Source organism: Ambystoma mexicanum, chromosome 2q (assembly GCF_040938575.1).
Source record: "Ambystoma mexicanum isolate Mex_15411 chromosome 2q, UKY_AmexF1_1, whole genome shotgun sequence".
Classification (NCBI taxonomy): domain Eukaryota; kingdom Metazoa; phylum Chordata; class Amphibia; order Caudata; family Ambystomatidae; genus Ambystoma; species Ambystoma mexicanum.
The window spans coordinates 796161544-796188364 of NC_090924.1; positions in this window are offsets into that span (position 1 = coordinate 796161544).

Here is a 26821-nt window from a genome sequence, read left to right on the forward strand (position 1 = left end):
TAGTTGGATTGGTTACGCTGACCACATTGTGTTGCTAGACCATACACCACTGGCGCTAAACAGATGTTTAAAGGCCTTTTTGGTCTATTAGAGCAACACAATGTAATCATGTATATGTCCAAAACAAAAATTATGTGTTTTGCGAGGAAACAGAAGTGCCCTTGTAAAGTTAGTCTTTCAATAACACAATGTTAGAACGGGTTGATATATGTATTTACTGGGCACACTCTTCCATGGTACGCACAATGAAAAAGCTTCATGGGAATTTAGAGCGAATAAAACAATAAGGGCCTGATTCATAGAATTCTTTGCATGCTGAAAAGTGACTTTGCACACTTTTCAGCATGCACAACTCAGTTTACTGATTCATGGATCGACCTTTGCATGTATTTCTGCGGCTATGCATGGGTCTGTCACGACATTGGGTGCAGTCGAGCGCTTTGCATGAAACACCACGCAAAGTATGGAACGGACATACACAAAGAAATAAATAGGGGGCAGAATAAGCATATACCCCATTCTCCCCACAAAATGCGAAAGAACAAGGAATAACGTGGGTGTTTTGAGGGACATGCCACGCAAAGAAATCACACACCCATTTAATCACAAAGACAACCAAATTCAGGTTGTCACATAGGGAAAAGTCAGAAGCAAACCTTGAGATCTCACCATCAGATGATAGTAGATGCAAAGTACAATGTGCAATGGAAACTACATGTATAAAGCACGCACTGCACACCATTCCAACACCAATCAGCCAGGAGGAATGCAGGTATACTTGGAGCCATCGTACAAAGACATAAAGGGAGGAGGGTGAGGTTGGCGAGGGACATGATATTCCTACCACGTAACACACTCTTTGGGATGCCAGATGACCAGTTGTATGCAAGGTACAGCTTCCCTCCCCCATGCCATTCTAAAGCTGGTCAGGGAGTGGGGGAAGACCTTGCATCACCCGCCATCTGCTCCCATGTACAAATACTGCGCATTTCATAGCCACAGGAGCCTTTGAGATCACCACTGCCACTGTAGGGGGCATATCTCAGGCCACGCAATCCCACTGTCTACACCAGGTATTGGCCTGGATCACATTACATACGTGCGTGCATAGGCACATATACATGCCGGCAGAGAGTGTGACAGGAACTCTATGTTGTAGCATACTTTCCACATGTATTTGGAGTCATTGATTGCATGCATTTTGCGCTACGCACCCCCACACCCTGATTGACGGAGCACATTTGCCACAACTGGAAGCATTGGCATTCCATCAATGCACAGGTCATCTGTGAAGCAAATGAAGTCATCATGCAAGTCAATGCCAATTTTCCTCGAAGCACACATGCCAGCTTTATCTAACGCTGGTCACTACTCTACCGGGCCCTGGCAACAGGAACTTTTGGCAACACCTGGCTCATCAGTGAATATCAACTGTCACGCACATGCATGCTGTCACGTGACACACTGAACAAATGACCATGACAATCAATGCCAATAATCACCATCTACACATTTGCAGGGGACAGTGCCTACCCTCTCTCACCATTTCTGCTCGCGCCATTCAGGAATCCTGCCACACCAGCTGAGGTAAGGTACAATGCCGCATATATAGCCAATAAGGGAACAGATGAGTGCACATTTGGGGTGTTCAAGTCACGTTTTTGCTACCTTTACCAATCTGGTGGGGTATTACTATATGCCCCACCAGTAGTATGCATAATCATTGTGGCAGCTTGTGTCCTGCACAATGTTGCTTTTGCCACACAGCGTGGCATACAAGTCGAGATGAAGGAGGGATATCTCCCTCATCCACAGGTACCACGCATGCCCCAGGTCAGCCAAAGGGAGAGGTGGCACGCAGTCAGCTTGTTTAATCGTACTTCATATGAATACCAGCCCCTGCAGAGCACACACAGTGAAGGCACAACCCTGGTGCCATTCAATGATGAACTTGGCCCAATCCACTGTGCCCATAACAACACCTTTAGAATGTGTGTATGGAAGAGGCAAAATGTTTGTGTCCATAGTCATAAAAAACAACTGCACTAACCACTGACACATTCATAGCAAGTGGAAACAACAGTATACATTTCGCACACAACAAAGCACACAACACAATCACTGAAATCCCTTAAAACGTTAACATACCCCCACAACTAATGTCCACGCAGACCCTCAACAACCCACATGACAACACAAGCAAGAAGGCACAGCACAAAAGGCAACCTGTAACCAACACATGTGAGCACTGCCCTGGCCACCCTATGTGTGAGGCACAACAATACTCAGATGGACTGGCCACCCCATTGCATGACAAAAATCATGTACAAAATTGGCATCTACATCAAAATAGTCATATGAATATAGAAAATAGCAAGCTCATTTCAAGAATGATGAACATATCACCTCTTTCCCCTTGCATGCACTAGCTGTTCACAGGAATCAATCCATTCTCCACTCTGTAGGTCTCCAAACCAGCCAATACTGCTGAGGTGTTGCGTGCAGGCATCGCACAGAACTGATCCCTTATATATCAGAAATCATCTGCCCTTGCAGAATGCCTCAGTTGAGAAAAAGAACAGATGGTCATAGCATGTAAAACATCCATGCACCCAATGACACGCACCCTGTCCCCCCCTGTGACATGCAACAACTGCAACCAATGACTCGCCAGCCTACCATCACCATGCTAGCCCTACACCCATGCAGCTGGATCTGCTCACCTCAGTCCAATGCAATGGAAAACACCCCACCCAGTGACACCATCACCACCTACACCTCCACTGACTGCCCCCTCGAGTGCAATGCTGTGAAGGATCAGGTTCCACTTACCCATTGTTCTGGTGAGGGATCATTGTATTCCATCAGACCCAGGATCCCCTTGGAAACCCTCCCAATGCCACGATTTAGCATCCACTGATTAACAAGGCATCAGGACAGTGTAGGAATCACTAGCAGGAGAACCGATGATGGAATGTCGAAGATGACGGTAGGCACATTTCTCAGCAATTGCAGTGAAGAAATGATCTGGTAGAAGACAGCTGGACAAACAGGCAGCAGTCATACAGGAAGGCACTGAGGCAACAGGCAGAAAATAGACAAGCAGACAAGATAAATTAATGAAAAACCGAGGTCAAGGATACTGGCACACAAAATGGTGCAGGCAACAGGCAAGAGGAAGGGAAGGCAGAGCTAAGAGGGACTGGGCTTAATGGGCACCTATGAGCTTGGAACTGAAGGGAGCATTGAGAGCAGCTGGCATCAGAATTGCTGCAGATGTACAGTGCATGGTATTCATTGCCATGGTAACAATACCAGGCCTATGCCATGTGTCTGGTGTCCGGGGGGCTTCTAACCTGTTGTGGTTGGACAAACATAGCAGCCCCCCTCCCAAGGCCTGCCATGCTGTGCTGGGTGTGGGGTTGCCTGTGTAGTGCAACCCCACACAGTGCTGAATCACCATGCATGACAAATAGAAAAATGCAAGCAATGACTTGCCAGCCTTCCAACCCCGTGTGTCCCTACCCCCATGCAGCCGGACCTGCCCACCTCAGGCCAATGCAATGTAAAACACCCCACACAGTGAAAGCCTCCCTGCCACCAATGACAACACACCATGTGTCCCCCTGAGTGACATGCAAAAAATGCAAACAATGAATCTCCAGCCTCCCAACCCCATGTGTCCCCACACCCATGCAGCCAGACCTGCTCACTTCAGACTTCAGGCCAATGCAATGAAAAACACCCGACACAGTGAAAGCCTCCCTGCCACCAATGGCACTACAACCCATGCCCCCCATAGTGCCTTGAACTTCCCTGCTCAAGGTACCCACCTGCCTTGCATCCACAGCATTCCACCTGAAACAATATTATAAGCTTGCAAAGACATGCATAACATGAAGGTAAATGAACTGGACAGCCTTGACTACTCCCGTATAGAACAAGGTAACATGACTGCCATGCTCATCCAGTGTCAACGACCGGAAGACCAAATCACAGAGCATGAGAATCAATGAACCCAACAACATCAATACTCCTTGACAGAGCAATCACTGGGAGTGAAGCTAAGAAATGTCAACGACAACATGACATGCACTCTGAAAACAGGTGCCAGTCAGCCCCAGGATGCAGGCACAAGTCAGGTCATTGGTTTTAGGTATTGGTTATTTATAATGTTCCTATACACAAGTGTTTCGAGGTGCAAAAAGACAAGAGGGAGGGGGGAAAAGGAGGACAAACAGTAACAATATTAATAGGCGTTGTGAGATTCAGACATGCAAGTGCAGTATCGAGAAGTGCTTGGGGCAGGGGGAAAGTGCAGGAGCAGGGAAGAGGTGCCTGCGAGAAGAAGTCAACAAGCCAGGGAAAGCAGAGAGTTCAAGGGAAGGGGTCCACAAAGTAAGTGCGAGGTAAGGGCTGAGATGGCCCATAGGTACAGGCCCAGCCATGGAAGTGCAGGCAGGTGGGCCCAAAGGGCAAGTGCTGGAATAGGGGCCTGGGGTGATCAGAGAGAGTTGGCTGCAGCGTTGTCCTACGCTCCAAAAAGGCTCCAGAAACCCTTGTGGATGATGCAGAGGGTATTGGACGTGAAACCAGGAGCCAGTGGAGAGATTTGAGGGCTGGAGAGATGCAGTCCCTGGGCATGAGGCCAAGGATAAGTCTCACAGTCCTGTTCTGGATTAGTTGAAGGGAGCGAAGGGTGGAGTAAGGAAGATTGAGGAAGAAGCTGTTGCAGTTGTCCGGCCTGGAGAGAACCAGAGTTCTGGAGACATTGAGTTGCTGGGTGAAGGTGAGGAAAGGGAAAATGCTTCTGAGGAGGTGCAGCTGAAAGGGGGCCTTCTTGGCACGGTCTGTGGTGTGAGGAGAGATGGAGAGAGTAGAGTCAAAGATGACACCCAGGTTTTTATCTCACCGGAGGGTGAGGGGAGGGAACCCATGGAGGGTGGCCAGAGTGTGGGAGGGAAAGAGGGAGCAGGTTTCCCAATGAGAAGGATCTCTGTCTTACTGGCATTAAGGCAGAGATCATTGGTAGTGCACCATGCCTTAAATAGCAGAAAGGCAGTCAGGAATGAGTGAGGAAGAGGAGAAGGCAGAGGAGGGTAGCTTGAAGGAGAGCTGTGTGTCATCAGCATAACACTGGAAGTTACTAGAGAAGGTGGAGCTCAAGTGGGTTAGCGGGGCCAGGTAGATATTGAAAAGCCAGGGACACTGCAGGCGGAGGGTGAGATGGTGGGGAGAAAAGGGCCACATTGAACCTGGGAAGATCAATCTGAGAGGAAAGCATCATCAGCATAACACTGGAAGTTACTAGAGAAGGTGGAGCTCAAGTGGGCTAGAGGGGCCAGGTAGATATTGAAAAGCCAGGGACACTGCAGGTGGAGAGTGAAATGGTGGGGAGAAAAGGGCCACATTGAACCTGGGAAGGTCAATCTGAGAGGAAAGCTTCAACCAGTCCAGAGCCAGGTCTGTGATGCCAAGGGTTTTATGAAGCTGAATTATCAGGGCGGCATGCTTAACTAAGTATCTAAGGAAGAAGAAAGATCAAGAAGGATGAAAATGGAGGGAGAGCTAGAATCGAGATTAGAGAGCAAGTCTTCAATGATGTTCAGGAGAGCAGTTTCCATGCATCTGGCTGCTGCTCTGAAGCCACACTGGTAGCCGTGGAGACAACAAACAGATTCAGTGTGGTGGATAAGCTGGGAGATGGCAAGCTTCTCCAAGAGTTTTCCCAGGAAGGGGATAATGGAGATAGGGCAGTAGTTTGCCAGACAGGAGGGGTCGGCATTAGGCTTTTTGAGGAGAAGGTGCACAAGGGAGTGCTTGAGGGAAGAGGGGGAGGATCCAGTGGTGAAGGAGTGATTGCAGAAATCAGCCAAGGCTGGAGCAAGGATGACAATGTTGTCCTTCGTTGTTCTGGAGGAGCAGGGGAGCACCTGTTTGCATGAGACTTTCATAGAGCAGACCTCATGTGGGAGAAAAAGAGGGGAGTAGGAGGCAAGGGGAGAAAGGGCCAAGGGAGGCCTGAGAGAAGCTATGGGAGAGGGTTGTCGAGTAGAGGAGATTGAGGAGAGGATGACCTGAGTTTTTGACATAAAGTGGGAGGCCAGATAAGTGCAGAGGGCAAAGGAAGGCAGGGGAGAGCTGGAGACTGCAGTAGGACTGGCAAGTTCTTTGCAGATTTTGAAGAGTTCAGCCATGTTAGCGCAGAGATGCAGGCTGCATTGCCTTTGGAGCAGGCAATGGGACAGTTTGTCAGAGGATATGCTCAAAGCCTGCCACTTCCAGCCAGCAGCCCTGCACAGCCCTGCACTTGTGTTTCTGAGCGGCCAGGTTGGAATCCTACAAGGAATTTATTTAAAGGCAGGTTTCATTGTGATCCTCGTGACAGGGGAAAGGATGTCCAGAGTGTTGGAGATGGAGAGTTGAAGATTAGAAAGGACAGTGTCAGAGTGAGAGTCAGTGGCAGGAGTAGGGGGGTGGAGAAGGTGGCAGCAAATGTGGCAACTGTCACTCACTTCTCAGGTCGAATGAAGGAAAAGGTGGCTGGCAGAGCAGGAGGGGGCTTAGCCGAGGGACCCATGAGGTTCAGATGAGAGGACAGGAGAGCATAATCAGTCCAGGAGAGAGGTCGAATGAGAGGGTTTTGAAGATGGGGAGGTATGAAGAGATGAGAGCATCCAAGGAGTATCTGGCTGAGTGATTCAGACCGGAGGGAAGAAAGGAGAGGGAAAGGGAGTCATGGAGGTTGCGGAAGAGCCCAGAGGCCGCATCAGGGGAGTCAAGGTGAATATTGAAGTCTCTGAGGAGGAGAATCTTGGAGGAGGAGGCCAGGAGAGAAGAGGTGAGGCCAGCCCATTCCGGGAGGAAGTGGGAGACCTGGCCAGGGGACCTGTAGATGGTGGCCAGAGTCAGAGAGAGGCTAGGATAGACTCCCAGTCTGCAGACAAGGCATTCAAAAGAGGAGTAGGCCTGAGTGGATAAGATAGTAGCAGCGACCCACTCCGGGAAGATCAGTGCCACTCCGCCCCCGGGTCGGTTAAGAATGGGTTTGGAGAGGATCTTGTAACCCTCAACTTGTGACAGAGCTGGCAGTGAACCACATCTCGGTGAGAGCGAGGACGTCTAGATCGAGGTTCTCAAGGAGGTGGCAGAGGTCAGAGGAGAGTTTGACGACAGAGCGAGAGTTGAGGATAGCTAAGTGAAGCAGGTTGCCACTTTTGAAAGTCTTCCGAGGTGGGGTACATACAGGAATGAAGTACACCCATCGGAGGTGGCAGAGGGGCCAGAGAGATAACAGAAGGGGGAGTGGCAGGAGAGGGGAGAAAAATGATGAGAGACTGGAGGCAACCTCTCAAGGAGGAGGTGGTTGGGCTGAGGGCAGCAAGAAGAACAGCAATTGCAAATACACAGCAGATTCAAAATTGTTGGCATCAGTAACAAGTTACGTATAAGGAAGGTGAATCATGAATGCTGAAGTGCAGGCAGAGGAACTAAGATACAATTTAGGGTAGAGGGCTGGTACAGCAGTGTGGTAGAAGTAAAAGAAAAACAGTGTAGGCCAGTATGTATGGTCTGTAACAGCTGCAGTAAGCAGCAAGTCAATAAAGTTAAGTGATGGCTAGTATGAGGGAGCCTAGAGGACGCAAGGAGCGAAGTTAGGTAATGCCAATGGTGTCGGTAGAACTCAGGAACTCAATGCAGCAAGGAGAAGACGAGGAACAGGGTGTGTTGGAGGCCATGACAGGGTCACAGCTGCCAAATGGAGGGAGAGAGGCCACAACAATGGGGAGCACTTAGCCGGGGAATCAGGCCGACCAACAAAAATGGGGGTCCAGAGAAACGCTCACAAGTGTCATGGACAGAGTTTGGTGGTAAGGGGGGAGGAGGGAAGAAGGAGAGGCTTAGAAGCTGAGTGCTAAAACGACTTCACAAGACAAGATAATGATGAGTACCGCAAGCAAGAGGTGGGGACCGATCCAAGCCAGAACAGGCCCAGACAGTGTTGAAACATGGCCCTTTGAGGGGGCCTGCGTCGCCTGCCAGCTCCCGGGCAAGTTGTAATTAAACACAGCATCAACAATCATCAGGGCAGCACCACGCAGGCAAAGGCTCACTGGGCAGGATTTTGAAAGCACAGAAGCTAAATCGCAATGAGCCCAGACAGGCTCAAACCACAGCCCTTGAAGGCGGACCTTTGATGGGGCCGGCGTCGCCTGTTGGCTCCTGGGCCAAGCCATATTTAAACACGCCATCAGCCAATCAGGCTGTCTTCTGGATCCCCAGTGGTGTTCAATGCAGGGCGAGGAAGCTTTGTGGCCATGTTGTAAAGTCAGGCCTGAGAACTACAATCAGGCAGCTCCACATGGGCAAGGGCTCACTGTGCAGGATGTTGGTAGCCCAGGAGCTAGATGGCTGGCATACACATTGTGCGCCCCCATCGTCAGGTGTCGCATGTACCTTTGGGTCACCCATGGATGCAGGGGAGGGAAAGGGACACCCAGTGAGGAGGTGAAAATCTGGTTGAGTGGAAGTACAAGTATGGGAGCTGATGTGAATGATGAAAGAGGGCAAGAGGGAGAGGCACTGCTAACACTTACAGGGGCGTAGATGGACATAAGCTGTGGGAAGGGGACAATGTACCAGATTCATGTGCCCACAATACACACACATACTGTGCAGTCAGTCACAGTGCTGGATTAGAACAAGTAATGGAAGAAAAATAATGCAATACATTTTGGAGGAGAGAAAAAACAGAAAACAACAATGGACAAAACGTGACTTGAAAGGTGAGAACACAGGTAAAGACCGTCAGGGGTCCACATGTGCAAATCAGTACAAACCTAGATCCACCAAGTGTGCCAAAACTGTTCAGTGGAGTGCATGCAGACATAGGGCCACATCTGCCTTTCCAGAGGCAAGGTCATGAAGGGGAGCAGCTGAGGTCTTTGTGATCTGTGAATGGATGTGTGTGTGTAAGATGTATAGTTGTAGCAGGGCAGGTCATGTGAGCAGACAAGGACATGGAGTGGGCTCTGGCATAGTTCAAAGAGTAGAGTGGACAGGGAATACACCAGAAGAACCCCATAGGACACATGGAGCGGGGAGGAGAAGGGTGTTAGTAAGAAAATATCATAACAGTCAGTGAGGCAAGAGGTGAACAAACAATCATAATGCAGAGTCCAGATGTACAGAGAATTGATGTTGTGGATGAGGATGTTGTTGCAAAATGTGTCAAATACTGCCAATGGCTCAAGTGTGGTAAGTGTTGCACATTCCCATGAGTCTGCTGTCCTTTGTGGAAGTGCAACATGAAAACCAATGCTCATGCATAGATGTTCAAGGGGACATAGACACACAAACATGTTGCCAAACACACATCTGCACTGACATTCACTGTGGCAAAATGACATCACCCGCTGAAAATCCAATGTATGAAACTGCATGAAAGCTTTGTGGTGCACACTGAAACATACATTTACATGATTGACAGTGCTCAACCTTACCTGCTGACACAGCTGCCCTGATGTGATACCCTCATCAACTCCACCGGAAACTGTTCCTCCACATTTGTGATAGGAGGGTCATTGCCCGGCAGTGAGCATGGGGACTAGGGAGGTGAAAGGGTGCTGGGTGAACCTCTCATGGAGTGCAGTCACTGGATGAATCAGGATCAATTCAACAACATTTGACATTGCATTTCACCACCCATAGGAGCAAATCATGCAGACTGCACATATGTTTAATAGTTTATTTACTGATTGTTACCTGAACCATGTCAGTTGACACCAATGTGCAGGGCTGCACGTCCAGTACTTCAATCATAAGTCCCTTGAGAGAGCAACAGCACATTCCTCAAGCTTGAAAAAAAACAATATAAATGTCCATCCCAGACAGGGTTAACCAAAAAATATATGCATCCATCCTGGTCAGGGGTATAAACAATGAGAACAATGTGTCCATCCTGAATAGTGGGGGATAATAAAGACCTTCCCGGACAGGAACAAAATAAAAAATTAAATGTCCATCATGGACAGGGGGAATACAATGTCTAAACTGGAAAGAGGGGTGGGGGTGAGGGTGAGGGTGTGTGTCCATGTCCATATAAGTGGACAAAAAAATCCAACACCAATGGAAAATAAATATATATATATCCCTCCATTGTATTGTTTATTTATATAGCACATATATAAAAGAAAGTGTTTCAAAGCACTCAAGGAGGGTGGGAACAAGGGGACAACAGTCGTTCAGAGCCCTTGAAGTTCTGAGATGATAATAATCTGCAGAGGCAGAGTAAGTGCGTAAAATACATTTAACATTTGAGACACAGCAAATAGGCCTGATGGCAATTCTGCAGTTTTACTAGTGCAAAAAGTGGAGGACAGACAGACGATCTTCAGGCATGTTGCATTTGGATCGTGCAAGTGCATAGACGGTAACAGGGTGGGGGTTCCAAGTGCACCCAGACTGGGGTGAGTGCAGAGAGAGCCACTCTGTTGGGTTATTTCTAAGTGCCAAGAAGGTTGGTGGATATAAGGCCTTGCGGCAAGTGCAAGAGAGTGCTCGCAGGGCTGCCGGGACCTGTGACACTCTGAGGTAAACCAGGCGGCCAGTCAGCAAGCTGTAGGGAAGAGGAGAGATGGAGAGAGATGGCAGCTAGGTTAGCAGGGTAGAGGGAGAGCGAAGTAAGAGGAAAAGAATAAGGTCGTGAGGAGTTTCCAGAACTTAAGAAAGTCAGGCTCAAGACGGAGGGCATAGCACCGGATGGAGAGACGTCCTACTGTAAACTGGGAACTGGACAATCGAGATCTATACACACATCAGGGTGTTCCCATACAGACCTGTTTGAATTGAACACATCACCAGTGTTTAAGCATCCTGGTCATGCATAGGTGTCAATAAATGACAAAGGTTTCATGTAGTCAGGCAATCCCAAGCCAATTGATACTAGTGCAATTGATTCAAGAAAGCAGAGTTTATTTTATGCAAAAAACAGTCAATACACTCAAATGGAATCCAAAAATACAAAATGTGAAGAAAAAAAATCTAATATATTCACATAATAATATACATATACTAACACAGCATAGGGAACGACAATTAGTTATGAGGGCAGAGAAGCATACAGCATACATAGACATATGAGGTAATTTAGCCATGGTGTATCTAAATGACCTCATACGTCTGTGTATGCTGTATGCTTCTCTGTACTTGACCAATTACCTTACATGTCTGTGTATGCTGTATACTTTCCGATACTCACTTTTGATTAGTAGGCAACTACCATATGTATATTATTATGTGAATATATTTGATTTATTTCTGTTTCACATTTTGTATTTTTTTATTCCATTTGAGTCTATTGACTGTTTTTTGCATAAAATAAACTATGCTTTCTAGAATAAATTGCACTAGTATCAACTGGCTTTGGATTGCCTGAATACCTGAAACCTTTGTCATTTAGTTCATGTGTGCATGGCTGATGGTGGTGAGATGCAGGGGCGCAGGCCCATAGCAGTGGGACCCCTGTTGTTGTTTGCAGTTCTGCAACCATCTGTTGCACATCAGTCCCAGAAACTGACCCCAACTCATGGGAATGCGATCTGGCCTACCGTAACCACTGAAGACGTGAGGCACACCACTGACTTTACCCATGAAGTGTGTTACACATCCCCAGACTCAATGGCCCCATATGACCTGCCCATTGGGGCACCTTCCTTGTCGACAATGAGTCATACACACCTGAGTCTACAATGTCACTTGCAGAGTCTGAAGACTCAGGAGCATGGCTGATGATCATCTGTAGCACCTGTGGATGTTCATGGGATACGTCACAATGGCCTCCACTGGTGGACTGATGAACGACCTTCTCCTCTTCCTACTCCTTCTCTGTATCCACCGCATCATCACATGCAGATGGCCAGACAACAACATTTTGAGTCATAAGTACCTTGACAAACATGCACATGCGCATTACAATGCAAAAATACACAAAATGGCTGGACACACATGCTTCACACATCGTGACTTGTCATGTATGTATGGTATTAGCTGACAGGCGCTGTCATGTATTCACTGATCCCCACATACATGTGTTCATGTCAAGCTGGTGATTTGAATGTAGGGCTCCATGATCAAAGTGTCAATTACAACATGCACATTTATGACATGCAGAGCAGGCAGGTACATTCATTGGTGTCATTCATACCCAACACTTTCTCATGGGTTTTCTTCAGACAGTTCAATAGGAGAGTACATGACTGTCCATCTTCGAATGATGACACACCATCAGATAGTTCAACCTATGTTTTGACTAGTATCGCCCCATGCAATAAACAATTTAAATCCATGCAACATAACTCCTACAATATAGGGCAGTGGTCTGTGGGCACTCCAAACCTGGCAGGCTAGTCACAACAAAGTGCGTCAGTACAGGCAGCTTGGAAATGCATCCTGACAAGGTGTTGTGTAGGAGCAGGTGACAGAGCAACCATGCACCTCCGCAGCAACTGCTATGTTTCAAAATAATATATCCCATATACTTAATGTACAATGAAAATTCACTGGCCTCATATTTGCTTTGTGACAACCCTGCATACAAGTACTGGCACTGCTGTGAATCCCAGTAGACAGTGATGTGTACTGTCACACAAACATGTGCCACACATGGGAACCACAAAGCCACTTCCCCAAATGCAGGCCATTTGACAGAAGTGTCCACAGTAGCAAATACTCATTGGCCTTGGATGGCTGACTACTGCAGCTAACTGTACCACTACACATATATGGGTTGGTCAACCATAATTATACACACATAAGATGCACACAAATACCACTCACCAGATGTGTCCTCATAGGTCTCCAGGCCTCCCACACCTTGCACCTGCTCACTGATATAGAGTTGACTTGTAGCCTCTTCAATTGGAGTCAACTGCTCCTGCTCTAATGCCCCCCTCCAGTGGCCTGTGCAGCAGCCAGGTTGTCACGCAGCTTCTGCTTGGTCCTTCACGTGAGATCTTTCATCCATTTCTAGTCCTCTTTAACAGTGCGCCTCTCCACACTTCAGACATTGATGATTCCCGTTGCCTGTCGCCAATGCACTAAGGTGAGCCGTCACATAGTCTATGAGGATCAGAATCTCCTCATCAGTGAAGTGCTTCTTCCTCTGTGGACCCTTGTCCTATGTTGGGTCTTGGTGTCCCCTCTTGGACCTAGTAGCCCTTGATGATGCAGGTTCACCTGTCAGCTTCTGTCCATATCCCCATACAGGTGCTGGGTCAGCTGTGGTCTGAGGCACACTATGACCTTGGGCGTGCTACTCCGAAAGCGTCTAAAATAATAAAAAAGTATTATGCGCTACGCACTAGCACCCCGAAACAAACACATGTATTCACAATACACCATAGGCCTCAAAATGGACAAATAAACATGCGCGTATGCGCGTATGCGTAGAGGCAACCCCTCCAAAGGAAAAATGCGGTACACGTTACTTGAAGGAAATGGCCCAAATGCGTGCCTGTGAAAATCATCCATCTTTGTACCTTTGCACACGCAACCAGTGATGCGCATCACACCCCTTAAATATCACCATCATTGCTGTGTACTGCATAAGCAGCATGGGCATGTTGTGTGCAGTGCATATCACGTAAGCTATGTGCTAAGGGCCTTTACTCTGTATCCAGCTGCCTCAAATGCGACAATCCACAACACCCCTTCTCCTTCTTCCAGTGCCATTACAATGGTCTCATCCTACCCTGCACTGCCTCCCACCTTGCCATTTGCTGCTGCCTGCTGAGAGTGAGTGCCTGCTGTGTACCTCCTGGCTTTGAACGCTGCCTTAATTGCTAGCAGTTCTTTATCAGTGATTGCATCATTCAATTCAGGGGCTGAAAACCTGCGAGACCAGAATGCCAGGGGATGCAAATGACCTGTTTTGCTGTCTCGTTGCGACAGGACTGCTCCCATTGCTATGTTGGAAGAATCAGTTTCAACCACGTATGGTAGTTCTGGTCGAGGATGCCGTAGAATTGGTGCTGTGGTAAATGCTTGTTTTAGCTCCTAGAAGGCTTTCTCTGCCTCTGCAGACCAATTAAATTGTTTATTTTTCCTTAGTAAAGAGGTGATTGGGTGGACGATCTGGGAGAACCCGGGAATGAACCAGCGATAAAAATTGGCGAATCCGAGTACACTCTGTACTCCCTTTATGGATGTCGGTGAGGGCCAGTTAAGGATAGCGTCTACCTTGCGTGTGTTCATGCGTATGCCCCGTGGTATGAGAATAAAGCCGAGGAATTCTACCTCTGTCACATGAAAGAAGCATTTCTCAAATTTGTCATATAGGCGGTGTTGCCGCAGTTTCTCCAAAAATGCCCAGACATGGTTGACTTGGTCCTCCTTGGTGGTCGAATAGATAAGAACGTCATCAATATAGACAAGAGCGCAGACATCCAACAGTTCGCGTAGCATGTCATTCATGAAAAATTGGAACGCTGCCGGGGCATTACATAGTCCAAAGGGCATAACTTGATATTCATAAAGGCCATATTTTGTGCGGAAGGCTGTCTTCCACTCGTCTCCTTTTTTTGACTCTTACTAGATGGTAGGCCCCTTGTAAGTCTAGTTTTGTATATATCTGAGCATTTTTTACTTGATCCAAGAGCTCGGGATAAGCAGTAACGGGTACCAGTTTTTTACCGTGATCTGGTTAAGTGCTCTGTAGTAAATGCAAATTCGCAGGTCTCCCTCCTTTTTTGGCACAAAAAAGGGGGCGAGGATGAAGAAGGGAACTTGGACGGGTGAATGAAGCCATTTGCCAGATACTGATTGAGGTAGGTTTTTAGATGTTGGTTTTCCTGTTCTGTTAGGGCGTAAATCCGGCTGCAGGGAACTTGAGCTCCAGGTACCAGATCAATTTGGCAGTCGTACCGTCTGTGCGGAGGTGGGGTGTTAGCTTGCTCTTTTTGAAAGACATCTTGGTAATCCAGGTATTCAGGTGGTAGTGAACTGGTGAGGCCCAGTATGGTTTCTTTCTTCGATGAACCTGGGTTGGTAAGACCTTTTAATGACTATTGTTGGCACAGTCTTGGGGAAAGGTCAGAACTTGTTTATGCCAGTCACTCCTGGGATTGTGGGTCTCCAGCCAGGGCATTCCCAATATCATCTGGAACTGAGCAGCATCGATAAGATCGAAGGTGATGTCCTCTTGGTGACTGTCCTGACACAGAAGCGTGACCTTCTCGGTGTAATGGGTCACTGGGCCGGATGATAGCTGAGATCCATCAACTGCTTTGATGTCTTCCGAAACCTGCTCTGTCGGAGAGGAAGGCATATCTGGGTAGCCAGATCTTGGTCCATGTAATTTCCCACAGCCCCACTGTCAATGTATGCCTCCAAGGCATGTATTTTCGATGGTTGCTTGTGATTTACCAGGAGCACAGGTAGGACTAGATGTGAGGTCTGCAGAGGTTCCTTTTCACCGCTCAACATGTGGACCCCTACGCTTATTGGGCGTTGGAGTTTCCCGACGCCTGTTCTTCTTCTTCACCCTTGTCAGTTGCTCCAACTGCTTTCCTGGGTGGTTTCACTGGGCATTCTCTGAGATAGTGACCTGCCTTACCACAGCACAAACAAAAGTGCTGCTGTCTCCTTTTCTCCCTTTCTGCCTTGGTGAGTGGGCAAAAACAAGCCTCCGATTTGCATTGACTGGGACTGATCATGGGATTTGGTTTGATTCTCACGGGGTCGCACATAGACCGACCGTCCCTCAGCCTTGGCCCGATCCATCTTCCGATTCTGCAATCTGTAATCGAGCTGCACTGTCAGGTCGATGTATTCAGCACATCTTTCCGTGGGGTCTTACTACTTGGGCTAATACATCCAGTTCCCCTCGAAAGCCTCGGTAAAAGAGCATAGTTCTTTTCTCCTCTGGCCAGTTAGTTTGTGCTATCAGACGATCGAAGGAAGCGGTATATATTAGTAGGTCTTGATTACCCTGCCGTAGTGATCACAGTTCCTTTACCAGAGCCCGTCCTTGAGTATGCCGTGCAAATAGTTTCTCCATTTCACGCTGGAAACTTCCGAAGTCTCAAAGCAAAGGATCATCCTGGTTTACCAAGGGTATGGACCAGTCCGCTGCACCACCTCCCAAATATGAGAGTACAAATGCCACTCTCGCTTGATCATTGGGGAATGCCCCAGGTCTGCACAAGATATGTAGTCGACATTGATTCATAAAGATTGCGTACTTATTCGGATCGTCTTTGAAGCGTTCTGGCGGGGGAACCCCCCTTGGAAGAACCACCGGTACTGGCGTGGGCTGTGGAGGCACGGCAGGAGTGGCATACCCCGGCAGTGGGACCTAGCCTGCCTGTGCCTGGAGCATTTGCCTTGCTAGTTCATCTGTCCGCTCCCGGTTCACAATTAGATCCCTCCTTAGGGCATTGGTTTCCTGCCTTGAGGCATGAACTTCAGATCGTAACTCTCCCAGTAATCGGGCCAACTGGTCCATTTCAGAACTTTCCATAACGCCCAGGCAGAGATTCGAAGAGGCTTCGCGTTCTGTTACACTCACCTGGTCTCTGCAGAGGCGTTGGGACATGGTTGCAGCCCTCCCGGGGGTGAGGTCGCTCGGGTCCGACTTCGCCCTCTGCGCTTATGTGGTGACTGGTGGTAATGTGTGATGCTGCTCAGAATTGCTCCTGCATGGAGAATAGGGGGCGTGAGTATGCCAGCTTGTGCGCCTGATCCCCCTCCAGATCCCTTCTCCTAAACCGTGGTACCCGTGGGATGCGCTATCCCTGGAAAACTTACCTATTGATTAGTTTTGGAGAGCACTCCGTCCTGCTGCTTCTGGCAGGGGTGCTTGTATGATCTGGACCAAGTTCCTTCACTGGTCCCTTGCACGTGGTAGTCCAGTCCTGCTGCGACTAAGCCACTATACTTCATGTAAGTGTTTCTGTTTGCCTTTGTCTTTCCTCATCTGTTTTTGTTGTATTGTAAAGTTTGTTGTCTTGTATTGCTGCTGTTCCGCTTTTGATGTTTGCTCTTTTGGTTTCTTCCCTTGCAGGTGATGCTGCCAGCCCGGCAGAAGCTGCGGAGCTCGAGGCGGCAGCAGAGAGAACGAGGAACGAAGCGGCTGTGGTAGAGTAGCTGGTAAGTTGTTAACTAGGGGGCACGTGGGGTTCAAATGCGTCGCGGCCCTAGGACGGATGTTCTAACCTTGACTTTCTTCTACTCCACAGGGTCCGAGTTCGTGGATGCGGAGCGCGGTGCTGCGGCGTCGGGATAATGATCACTGGATGTCAGGAGATGAGTCTGCAGATGAATCTATGAAGCACCCATTTCCTGGAGGTGAGTATGCAGGAGAACGCCTGGTTTCAATGGTAAGTAAACTGGTCCAAGCGGTGGTGAGTGTCACTTTGCACGCGAGTGCACAGTAACGTGAAGCACCGGCCTTAAAGATGGAGCAGCTTATATAGCTGAGCTTCTGAAGCCACGGCCACCAGGTCCAGCCTGCCTGCCACAACTGATGAGTCAGCACGTGAAGACCAGGCCTAGCGAGCCACACCCGGTGAGTCAGCAATGAGGATGTTCTCTGGAATAAAGGCGTTCAGTTCCTTGAAAGTTCTTGTAAAATAAAAGTACTCCTGCACTGAAATAAAGTAAAAGCACTCCTGCACTGAAATAAAGTGTTCCTGCTCACATCTCTATATGAGCTTAGCGCCAAAGGCATCAGGACTGAGTCCAGCTAGGGCCCCTGTGTTTATGGGTCCCAAAGGGACATAAGTGAGTCAAGTGACCCATTGCCCCCATCACTAGATGGTGTGGTTTTTGTGTTCTGGGGCCTGTGGCCATGACAGATAGTGGGGGAGGTGAGGGTGCGGGTTTCAGGACTTGTGGGGGCTGAAGTCAGGGGGGTTGGGAGAGGGATGTACTGCCAAGGGGATGTCTGGAGTAGTGGCAGAGGTGGGGGGCTGTTGGGTGGTGTCAGGACTTGAGGGGTCAACCTGGGATAGTGGCTGAGGTCAGGGGGTGTGCAGAGGAGGTGTACTGTCAGTGGGCTGCCTGGGGTAGTGGCAATGGCAAGGCTGGGCTGATGGGTGGTGTTGGTGCTTGAGGGGGCTGCCTGGGGGTATTGACGGATATGAGATGGGTGCGGGGAGTCTACTGTCAGAGGGTTTCCTAGGGTAGTGGCAGAGGTCAGGGGGGGCTGGAGGGTGTTGTTGGGACTTGAGGGGGCTGCCTGGGGCAGTGCTGGAGGTCAGGTGGGTGTGGGGATGGGGGTCTTCTGTCAGGAGGCTGCCTGGATTAGCGGCATAGATCAGTGGGGCTGGTGGGTGGTATTGGGACTTAAGGGGGCTGTCTGGAGTACTGGCAGATGTCATAGTGAGTGGTGAGGGGGTGTACATTCAAGTGGCTGCCTGGAGTAGTTGCGGAGGTCAGGGGGGCTGGTGGGCAGTGTCTGAACTTGCTGGGGCTGCCTAGGGTAGTGGCAGAGGTGAGGAGGCTGGTGGGTGGTGTCAGGACTTTTGGGGGTTGCTCTGACCTAGGGGTGTGGGCCAGCAGTTTGGGTGCTTTGAGAGTAGGGATGACGGAGCACAGTTTTGCCGGGGTGCATCCTTGACTTATGGAGCACTGCGTGTCATTTCCCAAGGGTGCAGCCTTGACATACGGGGTACCATGCGCAGTTTCACTGAGAAGCAGCCTTAATTTATTGGGGACTGCGCACAGTTTTGCCAGGGTGCAGCCTTGACTTACTGGGGACTGTGTGTAGTTTCACCAGGGTGCAGCATTGGCTTACGGGGGACCGTGTGTAGTTTCACCAGGGTGCAGCCTTGACTTATGGGGTGAACATGCGCAGTTTCGCCAGGGTGCAGCTTTGACTTACAGGGGACTGCCCGCAATTTCGCTGTGATGCAGCCTTGACTTATAAGGGGCAGTTTCACCGGGGTCCTGCCTGGACTTTCAGGACCACTTGCAGTGTTGCCAGGGTGCAGGATGGTAGGGTAAGGGTAATCGCAAAGGTGAATGCAAAGGTTGGAAAGTGTCGCTGTTTTTTTTGTGTGGGGGCGTGTCATATGGGTACTACTACTCTATTTTCTTTGCACCTAGGGTTACTTTCAGGTTAAAATTCCATGAATACGTGGAACGTGCAAAACATACTTTTGCGTGTACATAGGCACAAAGTTGTTTTACGTGCAGACCACTTTGCAGGGACTTTGCACTTTTTCTATGAATCGAGCCCTAAGTGAGTTATCTGTAGTCAGAAAAATCACTAACTTACGGAGTTTTTCACATGAAAGGCATAATGCAAATTTATAGGTGCAGTCTGGTGCCTACATTTCTATATGGCATGGACGCAGGATTAGAACACCCATGAAGTAAATTTAACTGCATAAAAGGGAAAAATATAGAGGAAACCTTTTGGTTCACCTCAGTGTTCACCGGCTGTGACCATAAGGTTAGGGTTAGGAAATCGATCTCTATTTAGCCAGGCTATGATAAGAGAGGCTGCATTAGATATAATACCATGCAAATGTTCTTACCATCCAGTTTGGGACCTTTTAGGGTAAGTCATGATCACAGAAAACTATGTATGGCTGGACACCACATGTAAACATGCTGTTAAATGTTTTGACACCATTAAATGGAAAGTTGATTGGAATCTGAGTTACGAACATCTAGCTAGCCAAATAAAAACTAAAGCTATCAGGTGAAACAACATCAACAACCGGAAACTGATCCTGACCAAAAATATCCACTAATGATCTAATCGTTCAAACATATTTCGTGGGTAAAATGTAGCAGCATCTTAACAAAATGATACAGTCCAACATTACAGCGTCTGTTTATAAAAGTACGTTTTAATCAATTATTCCTGCTTAGTAGTGCCAGGTCCAAGACTGGGAATTTATTTCAAAAGCAAACGGAACATGTAGACTTTGCAGCAGAAGGAACATGCATGAGGCATAGATAAAGAGTATTTATCAATACGGATTGGTGCACTGTCCCTCCTTCATCAACACTGATGGATTTTGGACACGATGCCCAGCCGTTAACCAGGAATCTTTGGTTATAGCGCTGAAGACCTTTTGGTCCATGTTTGATGTGGCGTTAAGTTAGAACAAATGTGCTATAATCTTTAGGAATTCAATATTGTATTGCAATTATTTGTAAGGGACTAAGATGAAATTAATGTGTACGACATTTACTAAAATGTTACTACCTATTGTATTATGTATAGTATGCATGATGTAAGTGTTGTTTTTATACATACGTGTGTAAAGTTCAATTTTAAACTGTTCTCACACTTTTCATTTAAAAATGTGTTAGTACACATAGAAATCCAAAAGAAATGATTACAAAAATAGTGGAGCTTGGCCTCCGCCTACCCAAATGAAATGTACGCTCTGATTAAGAGACTAGAAATTGTCATTTTAGTGCAAGTTGTTGTCTTCACTGGCGACACAATGTTTACTTACCAGGCTTCCAGATTTTAGAGAAAAAAATGATTCCTCATATCAGAATCACGCTATTCCTGCCGAAGGGAGTCTATATATCATCATTTTGGAATGGTGCCTACTGTCTTAATGTACTGACGATTGCTGCTGTGGATCTGCGCCCATGCATGTTTGACTGGCTATTGTGTGTTTGCTGTCTGTCTTTAGGGTAGTTGAGGGCTTTAACTCTTAAGCTAAAACGAGGTCTTAAAAGAAATACTGTTCACGGAACACTCTTGTCTGTCTTTCTACATTATAATGAGCAGTACTGACATGAATTGACAAAGAGCACTAAGCACAAGCAAAACATATGTACTTTTGTATTTCAACAGTTTTTTTAGTGGAGTTTTTGTTGCACATGTGCTGGGCTTTAAGCTCACCATTTGCAAACATCATGCATAAATGAGATTTTCTCCCACTTTTTTCATTATTTGACTGTAAAATATATTAAGTAATAATTAATAAATGACAAAAGTAACAGTAATTAAGATTCTTTTGATGCTGTTCTAATACGTGAATTCCATATATTTAACGTGAAAAGGTTTCCAAACTAGTGTGCCGCTTCTTAATGCTGGCACCCAACCATCGTGCCTAACACAGTATGTATCTTGTTGAGCATGTGTTTCCTGCTATCTGATTGACAGACAGAAATGTTGTGGTATCCCTATCAGTAACCAGGCCTTTGAATGTCAGATCTCACCAGGGGCACCGACTTCTGGTTTTCCCGGGGGGGCACCTACAACCCCCCCCCCCCAAAAAAAAAGTCCTCTTAAGGAGATGTCCTTTCCCAGTATGTAGATGACCTTTCCTGGGGCAGGCCTGCGCCCCGGAGCACCCGCGTACTCAACGCTCCTGGATGTCACCTAATGAGTACGGCTTGAACTCCTCATGCAAATAGCGTAAATACACGTTCAACCAAGGCCGGTGTTCCCAGGCTTTATTAGGGGTTTATGATGTCATCCCACTCACTGCAATCACATAAACAGAAGGGCATGGGCAATGACTCAGTGTGTATTTCAATGTACTCTTAATTGATCTTTGTTCTTTTATTGCTGGAAGAAGGGCGGGGAAGATGCTTTATTGCAAAGACCACCCACTGAATGGTACAGGCTAAACACTTCCGGCAGTGAACTTTGCTCTAATTCAGTGTTTTCACGCACTCCCAGTTGACAGTTGGGTAAGTAAGGGTCAGGAAAGTGAAGCAATACGAGGTTATTGCTTTACTTGTTGAGAGGCTGAGACAGAAGGAGAGCTTTTGCAATCTTGATCTCACACCTGCTCTGTAATTGACACTATTTGAAAAAACAGGTCTTCCACTTCCTCTGAATTTTCTTCGCAATGTTTAGCATTGAGACTGGGCTACTTTTTGACTCGTCCTCTTAATAACATTGTTTCAGTCGCGTGAAGTGCACAATTTGCTGCACAAGAGCACCTATAACAAATTGACATAAGTATGATTTCTCTTACCATTCTAAGTAATGCTTGGAAATTCATATATTATCACAACATATATCATAGCATAGATGCAGTTTAACTATTTATTTATTTATTTATTAGGATGATTACTGATGATATAATTTAAAGTTTCTTGATCCTGAAGAACACACCTCAATTTGACTTTTTAAATATTTGTAGTGAAACACGTATTGGTCCTAGATTGCATTAGTTATCTTGATGTACTGAAATGGCAATTATGTGCTTTGTTGGGCATGGGCTTGCTGTAACAGGATGATACAAATGGATCCCCTGGAGGTAGTTGCATTTACTGACCAACATTGTACTATTCATATTGGATTTTGATTTTTTTTTGTTCTCAGAGAAATACAATATTGTTTTTCATTGAATTACTACCATTTTTGCACACAAGGTTGTGTATGCTTTATCATGTGATTGGGAACACAAGCATATTTATTGCATGGTTCTGAACACTGCTATAATAGTCCCTTTCCTGTCCTGTACATTTAGGCGCTTGTATGAGATCATTGACTCCCTGATTAAGGAGGAAGATGGAAGAACTTCTGTCCTCTTTCACCAGGATTCAAGTCACAGAAGTTATGGTCTACGATTCTTGGAGAGCTTTGGGTTGGAAATGGCAGATTTTGATGAGTGTGTTTACATTTGACCTTGGCTGTTGGTAGGGATAAAAATATTGTTAGCGCAGTTCTCTGCTATGTTTCACAAGTGTTTACCATACAGTAAGGGTGTGTGTGTGTCGGTGTTGCTATGCCTGGAAATGATCTTTGGCTGTAGCCCCTGAGCTTCTATCCGGGGCTACAAACAAGGCTATTGCCCCCTCAGCCCTCCTACCAGTGTGTGTGTGTGTGTGTGTGTGTGCGCGCGCGCAGTGAGCGAGTGGTGCTGTTCTTACTTTTTGGTCAGTGTTTATGTTCATGGTTTAGGTACAGCACAATTATTAGGTTGTTTTGGAACATTCCAGGCTGTCACCTGTGATTGATCTGTCATGCTAATGGGAAGAAGTGGGCACACACGAAACTTTGGCTTGAGATCAGCAAGGACATTGAAGAAATGCTGTTCACGAGAGAGACATCCATCACATTCACAACTGTTCAACATTATGAATTTCACAAGAGACCGCATCTCTCTAGTCAGTCACGGTTGAAGTACCCAGAGAAAGTCCATGGGTGGGGAGCATCTCCAGAATGGACTATGCCCAATGGTCATCTTTTGAAATGATACATGACACACAAGGCTTTCCTCAAGCAGCAGATTGTGTGGTGTACTGGTCCACATGCTTAAAGGATTTACACCAGGGAGAGCTGAAAATTCAAAGAAATACTGGACAACGATCCAAAAGATTAGTTGGCTGCAGGTTTCCTGAAGCCTCCTCACAGAAATCCACTTGAATAGATATGGGTGTGCTTCGACGGATATTTGAGTGCATTCCTAAATCCATAAAAAAAGCTCTGCTAATAATTAGCATCACCCAATGTTATTTTCAGGTACTTTAACAAGCCACACACTTCAGCTCAGTTGGCCATGATAAAAAAGGTTTTATTAGTAATCATTGAACGGAATGGGACAGTGTCATGTGCGATGATGTATAAACAGCCATTTTCCGGAGAGGAAAACTGTACTGATACAACTTAATACATGATCAATGTATTTGTTCATTACTTATTGAACAGAGGAGGCCAGCAACACATGCGTAATTGTGTATCAGAATGCTGCATGCCATTCTCTCTTTGGAACACTGTTGGGATGGTGCAGGGGGCATTTCAGGACTTTTGGCTGTGAAGTGTTTTAGTTGACCATTATGGTGCAAGGGGCGTGGCTAAAGGGAGAGATTATACTACATGCTTGCTTGACTTCACACTAACATGTGTGGAAAAATATATAGGAAACATAATAATAATACAAATAATAACCAATAAACCATAAATCAGAAATGCAAATTATAAAGGTCTGAACACCTGGTGCGTGCACCCCCCACCACACACACACTCACACAAAAACACGTGCTTATATACAACTTGTTTTATGTTTCATTTGCATATTTTGATGCAGCATTAAAGCAATCATACATACATAAATACTGTAAATCAATAAAGAGCGCATTGGCGAGGATGGACTGGCATTGTTTTCTGAGGGTGGTAGGGTTGTTGGCATGAAATGCAGGGAATGCCAAGCTAGACGTTAGTCAAGTGGAAGAGGATAGGCGCTTGGATGATGGCGAACAGTGAGCAGTCGAGGACAGTGTGAATAGTGCTGGAATGTATACTTCAGGGAGCTGGACATGGAAGGGGAATGAAGAAGTGACAGGTTCTTCCTCAATCAACGACTCAGTTCTGGAAACAGCTTCCTATGCCATGTTTGGTCAGTTGCTGTTAAAATGTGCCCATTGTTTCTTAGGAAGTACAAATATGTCAACAAGCACAGCCGAAGATCCATATCAAAAGTCTTCCACATTCAAGAGCAAAGGAATGACACCCTTGCAGAACACAACACGCAGTACTGTAACTCCATGTAACGCAATTGTCCCTGAATTATCTGGAACTTTCCCCAAAATTCAGCTTTACAGTGACACTAAAAATGTGCATGATAGTAAAACTAGGTCTTTGCAGACATGTACCAAAATAAACATATAAACTAGCATTATGTATATGAGGAAAACCCTGGTACCAGGACCCTGATAGGTGTTATATTGTATGTTTTAGCACACGCTTTGGATCAGGTACTGGGCGCCATGCCCAACTCGGTGTTACTGGTTTTAAACACGTGCTTTGCCTGGATAGGACTCCTCTTGCTATACCCCTATGAAAAACAAACATAAATTAACAATAACAGAATGAAAAAACTGTTTACTATAACGCTATGTGGGACCCACAAACGATATAGTGCAGTCGCAAGCAGCAGGGGGAATCAAACTGACATAAACTGGTCTTCACAGATTGACGTTTTTCAGAGCGTACATCCAGTCCATGAGCCTACCAGCAACGACACAAATACGACTGGCATCTGAACATGTATTTGTTTAAGAGGAGTTTTACATCATATCCTTCTTCCCGAAAATGGGCTTAGATTTTAAGCATACAAATCATCTTTACTCAGTACAGGGAAAAAACACTGTTGCGTAGGTAAAACAGTGGTACAACGTCCTATAATCGACACCCGTTTTTTCGACAGGTGTTTTTCTGAACAATTTTTGATGAAAATACACATCACATTTTTTTGTGGGTGGTCAGAAAGGGCAAATACAGGGTTAAGGGGTCGGGAACAGTCAAAAAAAGTGGCGGTGAGGGGATGCTAGGGGGAACCCCTCAAAAATTTAAAATAAACACATTTCTATTTGTTTATTTCGCAAAAATTGTTCAGAAAAATACCCGTTGAAAAAAAACAGGTGTCCATGATATGACATAGAACCAAAACAGTCAAATACAGGAAACGTAGTTCCGCCCTTGACAATTCCAGTTCTCCTGGTTTTAACAATATGCTGTAAACCAACTCAAAGCAAATCTTTCCGCTTAATTGGTGTAGCTATGAATTAAATTCTATCCATGACAGGACCCGAAGGTAAAAAAGCTCAAGACCGAAGGAGAAATTCTAGATATGCTTAGCCCAGACTGTTTACAGGGAGATGTTCTGAAACCCAAATCAAAGATTTCACTAATAATTGATCTGTGAACTGTCATACTTTCAAACAATACTTTCACATTCTTATGAAGGGCTTCATGCCAAAGGATCCCACTTCCAAGTGCCATAACAGTAATTATGATTATCACTCAATTTAATTGTATACAATTGTGTAGGTTGGAAGGATGAATGCCCAATACTGGCCCTCCCAGGATTTAAGTCTGTCCAGACGTCTGTACAGAAATGGCTGAGGCAAGTGGTGGTCTCATGGATTCATCTTGACAGCGTTTTCCAAATGATCATAAAAGCTTCAACAGACACTCCTGGGAATGGCTAGGAAATGCAATTGTGGCTTGGTTAAGAAGGAAAGTAAATAGAGAAATAGTCAGGAACATGTGTGGAAAGTGTGAAGGATTGCTAGTCATTGGCCGCGGAAGAAGAATCATCCATGCATCTTGCGACTAGTAAGACACGCCTAACTGGTAACATCTGTACATAGCATGATTGTTGATCATCCGAGTCGCAGCATAAACTTACATGATGACCATATGAAATGCAAATAATAAGTGTACTGATTTTTCTTTTAATTTTCCCCTTCCTGGCTAAACATCCAAACCCCTGCATATTTAAATCCCTTCTTCTTTATTTTCAAATGATCTGCTCTGCGTGAAAGGCCACAGAACATTGGAAAGCTGCCATTACTAGAGCATATTCAGACTTGCCCGATTACTGAAACCGGTATGATGATGGGAAATACGTGTTCCACAATCAACTGCTGATAATTCTGTCATTCATCTGAAAAGAGACCCCACACCCTCAGCAAGAAAACAGGAACAGGGGCGAGATGACTGGTGCACCTTTATTTGGGCTAACATACCAACAGACCTTACAGAACTGTTGAACATCTCTTCTGCTAAGCAGAGGCTCTCATCACTGCTCATACCAAAGTCTCCAGAGTGTCTTCAACTCCCACCTGCATTGCACTTTATTCCTATCACTCTCTCATCCGCACCATAAAACAGGGGAATGCAACTTTGAGCCTGTGAAGAATCGGTCTCCTTTCACCATCTCCTGTCCTTGCTTACGCCCTCCCTTCTTACCCAATCACACCCACAAGTGACAAATGCACGAACAATAGGTAAATACATCACGGAAAACAACCCGAATTAACCATGACATTGGCCCTCATTACGACCCTGGCGGAATTCGGAAAACGATGGCGGAAATGCAATACC